Genomic DNA, 11,822 nt, shown 5'->3' on the forward strand with positions numbered 1-11,822 from the left:
GAGCATCTGCTTTTCCTGGAAGGCCTATGGTATCTCCAGGAAGGGCTAGAGATGACCCCTGTCTACAACCCTTGTTAGCCAATGCCAATCAGTGTAGACCAGGGGTCAGCAGCCTTTTTCAGCAGGGGGCCGGTCCACCGTCCCTCAGACCATGTGGTGGGCCGGACTATATTTTGGGGAAAAAATGAATGAATTCCTATGCCCCAGAGATGCATTTTAAATAAAAGCACACATTCTACTCATGGCCTTCCACTATCCCACTATTCCTGGACCGTTCGTGGGCCAGATTGAGAAGGCAATTGGGCTGCATCCGCCCCACGGGCCTTAGGTTGCCTCCCCCTTGTGTAGACAATACTGGGCCAGTCTGACTCAGTATAAGGCAGCTTCCCTTGTTCCCACAAGCAAGGCTTTATGTGCCTCTTACTAGACCTGAAACCTGGCCTGTCTTATTTCACCACAGGTGTCAATGCACTGTCAAAAGGACACCCCCTTCAACTGCCTTGCTGCAGCATCCTGCACTAGCTGCAACTTCCGGGTTAAATTTAAGGGAAGGCCCATATACAATGCATTGCAGTCATCCGATATGAAGATTACCAATGCCTGGGCTACTATAGCTATATAGCTACTATAGCTAAGCTATCCCAGTTCAGGAACAGCTGTAGCTGCCATCCCAAAGTGGCAGAAGGTGTTCCTAAGTGACTCAAGGCACTTGGGCCTCCAGTGACAAAGATGGATCCAGGAGCACCTCCAGGCTATGTACCTGCTCCTTCAGAGGGAGTGCAACCCCATCCAGAGCAGGCAACTGACTGTTATGCCTCCCCAGGCATGCCATCTCTTGGACCTCTATGACACAGAAAAGCCTTGCTGGCAGGAAGACCATCCAGCTCAAGTCATCATGTATCTTAGGTAATGTGGAGACTGGAATTGGCCCTCAGAAAAGGAGTTAAGGAAGGGGGGAAAAAGGAAAAAAAGCAACACAGTACAGCAGGCCTTTCATGGAAGGAGCTTATACCCAATCGCCCCACACTTGCACTCCTGGATATACAGTGGTATCTGTTCTGGAGGCCTGTTTGCAACGTGAAAAGCCCGCAACCTGAAGCGCCGTATCTGCGCAAGTGCGCAACGCGATTTGGCACTTGTGCGTATGCGCGAAGTGTGATTTAGCACTACTGTGCATGCACGAGTGGCGAAACCCGGAAGTAATCCTTTCCGGTACTTCCGGGTCGCCACGGGACACAACCTGAAAAAACGTAACATGAGGTATGACTGTATTACCCAAAGCCTTCAAACCCGCTATGGACTTTCCATGGCAGACCATAACTTCACACAGGCCCCATTGTTGTCTGCTGCCCATTAGGACTGGCAGGGCAGAATGCAGGGAGTCCAACAGGAGGTAGATTCAGAGCCAAAGACAGGAAGAGCCAACTCATTTTAGTTTTGTCCCCCAACTCCTCCCTGCTGAGTCCTGCAAGGGCAAAACTAACACTAAGGAGGAGGAACCTGACAGCCAGTGTCTCTCCCCCCCCCACACACCTGGACTGGTTGTATAAGTAAGAAGGCAAGAAGGTGGGGTTTTTTGGGGGGGAGGTAGTGCTGACTGACAGCAGACTGAGGCTGGTGCATCTGTACCCCACTGTACCCTAATGGGCCAACTACCACTATGCAGGCCCATTCATCTCTGGGCAGAGTAAGGTTTGCTTATTTGGGTCTCTCTCTCTCTCTCTCTCTCTCTCTCTCTCTCTCTCTCTCTCTCTCTCTCTGTGTGTGTGTGTGTGTGTGTGTGTGTGTGTCTAAAAGAGAAAGCTCTTCTCTTGGTGATAATTATTGGAAAGTTCAGAGCAGAGAGAAAGAGAAGGGGGGAGGGAGGGAGGGGGAGAGAGGGAGGGGGAGAGAGAAGGAACCCAGGGAAAGCGAGTTATTAAAATGCATGCACACAGCTTGCCTTTGCAGCAGATGTTGGCATAATTAGAGAGGAAAAAATTATGAAATTAATTTGTGGTTCAATGTAAATTTCAGCAATGGGGGGAAAAGCGTGGCTCCAATCACCTCTTGCGCATAGATAGCAGCATGTGCCCACACTCACACACGCACACACAAAACAGCACACACCAGCTGCCGGGGAAGTGGTAATTGTCAGAAGGTATCCAGGGGGAGAGACGGGCATGAAAAACAAGGAGAGGAGAGGAAATGGGAGAAATAATTCATCCTCTTAAAGGTGCAGGGACTCTTTTTGGAGGGTGGGGGGTAGAGAGAAAGTAAAGCTGGATTGCCAAAACAAAGGGGGAGGAACTGAAAGTGGACTCAGTTCTCTCTATGAAAGGAAGAAGAGGAGTATAGGAGGTAGGAGTTTCAGAAGTGTGTGCGTTGAGGAACGTAACAATTTTGGTTGAGATGGTCAAATAGAACTGGAAAAATCCAAACAACTTTCTACCACTACACATACTGAGCAAGAACAAGTCAAGACAACCTCGTTAACAAGGCAATTTAAAAATAAATTGGCTGGTTCCTTCACCCTCCCTTCCTCTCATACCATTATCAACCCATGGGGAACAACAGTGGTGGAGATTTGACCACTCTGCCACCTAAAATGGCATACCGCAGCATAAGAACATAAGGAAAGCCTGCTGGATCCGGCCAAAGGCCCATCTATCCCAGCATCCTGTTATCACAGTGGCCAACCAGATGCCTCTGGGCACAAGAGCACTCTCCCTTCCTGCAGTTTCTGACAACTGATATTCAGAATCATTGCTGCCTCTGACCATCCATGGAGGCCGAGCATAGGTGTCATGGTTAGTAGCCATGGGTAGCCTAATCCTCCATGAATTCGCCTAATCGTCTTTTAAAGCCATATAAGCTGGTGGCTGCCACTGCTTTCCGTGGGAGTCAGCCCCATAATTTAACTATGTGCTGCATGGAGAAGAGCTTTCTTTTATTTTCTCCTGAATATTCCAACATTCATCTCTGTTGGGTGTCCCCAAGTTCTAGTGTTACGGCAAAGGGAGAAACTTTTTCTCTCTAGCTACTTTCTCCATGCCATGCACAAATTTCTAAATGTCCACTTTGTTGCCTCTTACTTACCTTTTATTTAAACTAAAAAGTCCCAAACGCTGCAACCTTTCCTCATAGGGCAGTCACTCCATCCCCCTCAGTCATTTTGGTTTTCCTTTTCTTAGCAGTGCAGTGTTGGGGAATTCAGACTTCTCCCTCAACTTGTGTGGAGAGCATCACATGGTTTGGGATGGCTCTTAGACATCCACCCCCAAAGCCTTGCTTTAACATGTGCATGGATTCCAGCCCATATCCAGCACCTTTGCCCCCTCTTGCTGCCTCCACTTGTCCCCTTGAGCCCATTGCAATCAGCAGTGATGAAAAGCATGGTCACTTAAATATGTTTATGTGTCAAAAATGCTCTGTGATGTGAATGCAAAACCTGCATTGGATAGAAAGGGACATTTGACCCGATGATGGTGATCTTTCCACATTCCATCCCACGTTCAATTCATTTCCACATTCAATCCCTCAATTTAATAACAGGTGAAAATTTTATGTTTAAAAACTGCAAGTTCCTGGAGGGACTCTGAGAAGCTGTAAGATGAGGAGCTGTCCATAGAGCCCTGGTGCTGAACTCCAGAGGGAAAGCTGTTCACTGACATTATAACCAGCTGTAGCAGCTGTCTAAAGATGCCATAACTTTGATTTTTTGTTGTTATTGAAATTGATTAAATCAGTATTAAAGACAAGGAAGCCACGAGCTTGGGACATTGGTTGTTAATCATGTGGATTTTTTTTATTATAAAAATGCAGCTCTTAGATTTAGGCACACTGAGCAGAGCTAGTCCACCTTTGTAAAATGATGGCGCTTGAATTATTTTATTTATTTACTTTATATTCTACATGTCCTTCTGAAGGCTGGGAAACAGATAAACCATTTAAACAAAGGCAAAAACATTCAAACCAGTGCAAACATTCTAAAAACAAGCATTACAGTTAAAAACACTCAAGAACCATTACTTTTGAAAACAAACTTCAGACACAAACATGCACAAGTATCACCTCGTAATCCTGCTGTACTTGTGCCACACTACATGAGGGCTGTCATTTTTGTGTCAGCACCACAGAAGAGAGCTGTTACAGGCTGCCATTTTTTTCTGCTACACCTATTCGGGCATCACTCACTCGGAGATTGAAGATGTCTACCTTGGTTCACCTGCTTGTATGTAATGTTTGGGGCAAGTTGGTGTTCTGCCTATGCTTCTGCATCAGGTTGAAGGCAGGAAAAATGTTGACAGAAGAGGTAATGAAATGAAGTACCCTCAGCACCATTTTTCAGGACCTTGAATTTGGTCTTCTAGTGCACAATCTTGCATGTGGCACCAAAATCATCTTGCTATGCCTAGAGATCTTATTTCCCTGCTATTGTAGTAGCTCTAGAACTTATTGCAGAATCAAAGTTGGGCCATCTGAAAGTCATTCTTTAACGGATTACTAAAAGGGGCTGTGTGTGTGTGTGTGTGTGTGTGTGTGTGTTCCTTGGAAGAATGGAAGGGGCTGCCTGACCTCAGATTTGTTGAAGATCACATGGAGTTTTTTCTTTGAGGCAGCCATTATGTTGAAGGTTTTCTTCTTAGTTACACTGAATTAAGGCTGTGTTTCCAAATAAATGATCACACTTGCCTTTCTTTGTTAGCCTTTTGGAGGCCCTTTTGATACCTAGATAATTTTCAAATGTTGAATGGTGACTCCCAAACCATCCTCTTTCCTTTATATTTCCCATTCCCTCCCTTTATTCTGATGTTTAAGAGGTGTAGTAGACTCTTTCTTTAGTCCCATATTCCCAGGAGGTTTCTCTGAGACTTTAAACAGATATCCACGTTAATGGGGTCTCTCGTGTCCATGGTGACTGCCTGTATCCTTTGATTAAATTTGATTCTTACCTGTGATGCACAATGATTTTTTAACAAAACCACAAAACCCCTAACCATCATTTCCTCACTTCTCAGTTTGCTAACTAATGTGTCCAATTCTTCTGCCCAGACATTGAATGAAATTATCTTAAGAGTTAGGAGAAGTGCTGGTTTGCGTGGGGCAATGTGTAGTTGCTCTGCAAATTCCAGGAGGTGGAAAAGCTCCCCAACATCTGAACCACAATTGCACCGGTGGGAATTGTCTGCAGATGCCAAACCTTAAATTACCCCTTCTCTGAGCAGACTTTCTATTTGCGTGTGACTATCCAGAGCAATTTCCCCATCTTGATTAATAAAGTGAACGTGAGGAGATAGAGTCTTATTACTTGATGGATCAACATCGTCAGTATTTAACAGTGCCGCAATGTGTATAATTAAAACAGAGCTATATGTTGCCCTGAAGGCTTATTGCACCCTCACCGTGACCTCATCGTGGTTTGCATTTGAGGCTGCCAGACTAGAGTTGAATTGAACATGCAAAGCACAGTCAGACTTTGACAGATATTATGCATCGACCCCACATCAGGCTAAAACCTCTGTACTATTATATTTGAGGACCTTCCACAAAATGAATGCATAGAGCTCTTAGTTTGAGGTCTATCAGCTCTTAATTTGGGAACCTTAATTCTGTGAGTACCTTGTTTTAGCTTTTTCATCTTCCACATTTGAGAAGCTGATTCTATGTTGCTGTAGGGCAGGAGTGGGGAACCACTGACCTGGATGTGGCCCTCAGGCCCTCTCTATCCAGACTTCAAGACTTTCTGCAGGCCACACCTACCAGTGCCCTGCTCTGCAGCCTCTGCAATTGCTTTTGCCTTGCTAGAATGTATCTTTGAATGATGATTATGGTTCCTGTTTGCACAGATAAGGATGATTCACCTCATCCAGGGTGTGTGTGTGTGTGTGTGTGTGTGTGTGTAAGCTTCTGGTTTTTGTGTGGCTGGAATGCAGCCTAGTGTACAAAGGTAAGAGTCACATCCATTGTCTCATTGCATCTGGCCCGACTCACTTTTTCCATGGCCCCCATATGTTTGTGATCAGAGCAGTGACCAGGGGAGGAATGGCTGCTAGGAGGAGTGCAGAGAGAAGAAATGCCGTAGTGTACCTGCAGCACCACAACCAGACACCTTCATCTGCCCCAGCTGCAGCAAAACATGTCTCTTCCATATTGGTCCCTACAGCCATAGCAGGCACTATAACCTTCCAACAGCTTGACTTCACCCTCAAAGGCACCCTCCATTGTCTCCTGAGACAGATGGATATCAACCAAACATTTGTCCAGGAGGGAATGAGGCCCTTGGACTGAACACAGTTTACCCACTCTGCTCTGCAACATGTGGCAAACAAAGGGTTTCTTGCAGGGCAAACATACTGTATGCTTTCCAGATTGTATCAGAGCTGGCAATCTGCCCATCCATTTCAAGTGGAGGGAAGCATAGACAAAGCTTCTCCTACATAGGACTACCCTTGAAGACTGCTCAGAAACTTCAATTGGTCCATATAAGCTCTGTTTTAAAACAGCTGCACTGGCTACCAGTTCATTTCCAGACCCCCTTTTAGGTACTCATGCTGCTGTTTAAAGCCCTAAATGACCTAGGCCCGAAATATCTGAAAGACCACCTCATGCCCTTCATATCCTCTTGGGTATTAAGATCAGCAGAGGGGAACCCTCTTAGTAGCCCTGAGAAGCTAGGGGTGGTGGTTACCCAGGAGGGGCTATTCTCTCTCCCTAAGTTGTGAAACTTTCTCCTTACAGAGGTGCGTTTGGCACCTTCATTAGGCAGTTTTCCTGTTGAAGACACATCTCTTTGCCCTGCCCTTTGACACTTGAGATATGTATTCTTAGGAGCCACCCTATTTCCGTAATTTTAAGTTGTTTTAAACTGGTTTGAATGCTGCATTTTAAATTGTTGTTACCCGACTTGGGACCTCAGGGTGAAGAGCAAAAAATGAAGGAGGAGGAGGAGGAATGCAATTGCATGCCAACTAGTAATTTTAACAAGCACCGGCAGACATTCCAACCAGGGTTTACATTGCACTCCTAATGTGTAAAAAGCTTTGCTGTCTTAATCATTTTTCCTCTTGACACTTCTGATTTGAACTTGACTCTTCCTTGTCAACATGCAGCTTCCTACTCAGTGCATCACCCTGCTTCTTAGAGACATTCTCCAAGTAGTCACGCCATGCATGTTAAAAGCATCATGTGGCTTGATGTCATCAAAGAATGCCATTTTGATGGCCTCGGCTTGATAAGCTTTCATCTTCCCACCACCAGGCCTCATATTTATATTCAAATGTGTGTCAGAAGAATTGCTGGTGTTGTAGACCACCTGATCTGGGCCCTGCAGCATCACTAAACCTTCTCCGTGGCTTCAGAACGGCTCCTCTCTCCACAGGACAGGATTACCCAGCTGTTATCGGAGGTAGCACAAGGGCCTCCTTAGTTTGGAAAGGTTCCCTTCCAGAGGATTATGGATAATGCATCTGGAATACCATTCACTCATCCTGCCTTGCGATTTATCTGGAAATCAAATTCTAGTAATCTTGCCTGCCATCTGGTTTCGTGTCTGCGGCACTCAGACAGGAGCACACTTGCATACAGAAGGGCATGGGCACAAGCAGGCGTGAGCACACACTCGCACGCATGTGCACGCACACACACACACACACACACACACACACACACAGAAAGACAGATACAGTTGTTTCAGTGGGAATGTCATGGGACATTTTCTGCCTAGTGAATAGCAAAAGTGGCTGAGAGTCCCCAGAAAAGTGACAGCATTTGGGGCTTTCAGGTTTGGGGAAAAGGGTAAGAGGGGAAGCAGGAGAGGTGTATAAAATTATGCATGTCTGGTGAAAGTAGACCAAGAGAATGTTTTCTTCTTGTTGTTTTTATTTATTGAATACCAGAACCTGAAGGTGTCATCCAATGAAGTGGTGGAAGATTCCGGACAGTCAAAAAAAGGCACTTCTTCACACAGTACGTAGTTAAACTATGATATTTGGTCCCACAAGATGTCCAATTAAAAGAGCAATAGACAAATTCAGGGGTAGATACCAATGGCTATGACCTGTATCTCCCCTTTCAGACGCAGTATGCCTCTGACACCAGTGAATAATAATGCTCAAGAGTCAATGGAAGCTTCTGCCTTAGCATGTGTGTTCAAGGTGTTGTAAAAAACAAAAACAAAAACTTGTTTTGTTATTAATTCCAGTTATATTGCATGTTCTTGCCCTTTGGGGCAATCTGAGAATGCCTTATAAGACTGAGAGAAGTTACAACTAAAGCCTACAACTATCAGCAACTCAAGGGCAGTTGTGCATAAAAGGCAAAGCAACAGGCCCCAATAGCAGCTGAAGGCATCCCTCTCTGGAACAGATTCAGTCTTCCAGTCTGAACAGGGAGGTGAGGAGAATGAGGTGGCCACAGCCCTCAACCCACTCTCTGCTCTCTGCTTCTTCACGGGCTGTGCTTATTTATACTCCACCTTTTCATCCTGACAGGGACTCAATGTCTGTGCTGCTAACGAAAGCATGTTTAATAAATAAATACATTGAGTGTATTACTTGTGTATTTAATTATATATATTCAATTAAATCTATATTAGCCATGTGTGTTAGCTATATTGGGAACACTTTAATTTGTGATATGAAAGTTTTTTCAGTGCAGCTCGTGGGTTCCTCTTGTGGCCCACTTGATCTGAGACGTTGGACCGCTCTGGTGTAGAGACAATACAGAGCTTGATGGACCAAGGCAGGTCCCCGTGTTCCTGCTGAAGCTTGCTGTGACTACCTTCTTCTGTTGCTGCCAGAGGATGGTACATTGGAAAGGGATTGTTCTTGTTTTCACTGGCCTTCCAGTGAAGGCTGAAGGAGTCCCCAGTGGAAAGGTCTAGTAGCCAGCTGCCTCTCGATGTCTCTGCCTTCCCCTGCCGCCCCTTACCTCCCTGGAACCATTCCTTCAAATCAGCGGGGAGATTTTCTGTGGGTGAGCAGAGAGACATGTGCTGAAATTATGCTCAGAGCTTGGGGATAAATTCCTGCAGGAGGCAGGCACATATGTTCGTGTAATAACACTTCTTCTTTCGCTGCCCTGCAGAAGATTCCTATAAAACCCCACGACAGCAGAATGCAAGAGAAGAAAGTTACTAGGCTGGCTGCACACAAACCCTCCACCCCCCTGCTACACTCAGCTGTTCCCCAACTTTACAATGTGGGGATTAAAAAAAATGGGGGGGGAGAGAGGTAGGGAGATTACCTCCCACCCCCTTAAAAACAGCTTGTATCCCTGCCTCGTTCTGCTTCCCAAACTCATCAAGGCTCCCCCATTATTCTGACATTTGTGCGCGTCACGTACCGGGAAGAAGTAATTTACTTAGAAGAAATTAAAAGTTCATTTTAATTGAGCGCACACTGCAGTATGCAAATGAGCAGTGCATTATGTACACTGATGCAGAGACAAAGGCAGTAATCACTGGTTAACCCTTGGTGGGCCAAGGCCCTCTCAACAGGGCGGGCAGCCGGGACGCTTTTGCCTGCATAGAAGAAGCCGTGAGTGGTGTCTGGCAGGCAAGCCTGCGATGGAGCAAAGGGCCACTGAGAAAGGGGCTAATGAAGCCACAGAAGGGCTTGTTGCTTGTCAGCTGCAATGGTAGGATGGACTGATGCAACAATGTCTCCTTAGCAACAGCGGACAGATGTATCCTTAGCAACAGGGTAGAAGAGGGGATTCTGCAGCTTGCTGTGTCGTAGCGCTGCAGTTGTGGGAAAAGCTGCACCTTCCAAAATTCACTCTCCTGATCAGCTCTTGAAAGACCAGGAGCCTGGTCTTCTACTGTGCTGGGTTAATTTCTGCAGAAGTTATGTGGTGCTTCAGGGTGGGCCTGTGGCTCAGTGGCAGCCTACGTGCTTTGCAGGCAGGAAGGCCTGGGTTCAGATCCTGTCCCCTCTAGTGAAAAGGGTCAGATGGCAGGTGGTGGCAGTGGCTTTATTTATATAGCACACTCACCTAGGGATGAGTAAATCTGTCCATTTCAGTTTCTCTCCATTTCACATTTTCCCAACCTTAAAGTTGGTCCTCCACATTTCCACATCAGTTTGCAATTTAAAAAAAAAAAAACCTCTTGAAAATTCATCAGCATTTTAATGCAAATTTCTCCAGATAGACACATCTTTGTGTGCAATTTTCCCCTAAGCAAAGCAGTTTCCCCTTTTGTGTGTAATTTTCACTAATGCATGCATTATTATGCACACATTACCCTGTTAAATGCATTTTTGTACATGTATGTTGGCAGGAGAGCTGCATTGCAAAATCTGAAAAAGTGCAAATTTTGAAGGATGGCTGTGTTTCAGTTCACACATTGTTTTAGAACGTGCAGATTAAGTGGGTTTGCCTTAAAATGCGAGAAACTGCAACTGATTGATTGCCCCTCCCTAGTTGCATCAAAAGTGAGAGCAGCCCCTTCCCAAACACTGTGGTTGCCCCCCTATGCCCTCTGTCAGGTGCTTTCCATAGCCAGTTTGTATCCACCATGCTTTTTATGTGACAAGATGGTGTGCTCCTTATGCACCATCCCAGCTAGGCTTGACTTTCTGTTGGGACTCAGCTCCTGTGGGAGGACTAAATTCCCAGAGCAACCTTGTGCCTGCAGAACCATCCCAGGGAAATCAAGAGCAGCCTGGGTAAAGCTGCTCCTCCTCCCTGCATATGTTTGGTGATTAATATTATTTGTCTTTTCTGCTTTCTGGCCAAAAGCATCCCCTGCAAAGCGACACTGTAAAAATAGAAGCTTATATGACAACTCTGTTTAAGCCAAACAATTAAACAAAACAGGAGAAAACAACACTAAACTGGAGCAGCTGTCAGTTTTTAAAGCAGTGTGGCACAAATATCCAAACCAGGGGTTTTAAGTCAGCAGGGTGGTGCAGAAGGAGAGTCTTCCTCGGTTAAGGATGTCCTTGGAAGGAACAAGGAGACCCTCCCTTGCAGCTTCCCCCAACCTGATGACTTCCATATGCTGTTGGACTACAATATACCATCATGGACTACAACTGACCATGTTGGATGGGACTGATGGGAGTTGTACAGTGGTACCTCGGGTTACATATGCTTCAGGTTACATACGCTTCAGGTTACAGACTCCGCTAACCCAGAAATAGTACCTCGGGTTAAGAACTTTGCTTGAGGATGAGAACAGAAATTGTGCTCCGGCGGCGTGGCAGCATCGGGAGGCCCCATTAGCTAAAGTGGTGCTTCAGGTTAAGAACAGTTTCAGGTTAAGAATGGACCTCCGGAATGAATTAAGTACTTAACCCGAGGTACCACTGTACTCCAATTTTTGCGGCAGCAGCAGCAGCATATGAAGAGCCTTCTAGATCAGGCCAAGGGCCCATCTAGGCCAGCATCCTGTTCTTATCCTGTTCTCTGGGAAGAAGACCCAAGCACAAGTGCACCCTCCCTTCCTGCAGTTCCTAGCAAACTGATTCCGGGTGAGTGCCCCCCTCCCACTCAAGCAACATCTGGAAGGCCACAGGTTACCCACCCCTGCCCTATACCTTTGAAGGACGGCTACCTGAACCACCTCCTCCATTGCTAAAGGCTCTCCTAACTGCATCCATTTATTCTGCAGCACTCTGTCCTGCAATGGCTCCACTGCTGAGTCCAGTGGGACTTATTCCCAAGAAAGCATTGGATCGCTGCCTGCTTGTGCCTACATCGTCCAGAGAGGTCCTGATTCTCTGCTGCTCTCTAGTGGCAGCTCCTGCCCCTCTTCCCTTCTCTTTCCCATGTTTCTGGCTTGCCCATGCCTGCTCAGTACCTGTCAAAGTCTCCAGCATCCCCATGAGTGTAACCTG

Source organism: Podarcis raffonei, chromosome 8, assembly GCF_027172205.1.
Source record: "Podarcis raffonei isolate rPodRaf1 chromosome 8, rPodRaf1.pri, whole genome shotgun sequence".
Classification (NCBI taxonomy): Eukaryota; Metazoa; Chordata; class Lepidosauria; order Squamata; family Lacertidae; genus Podarcis; species Podarcis raffonei.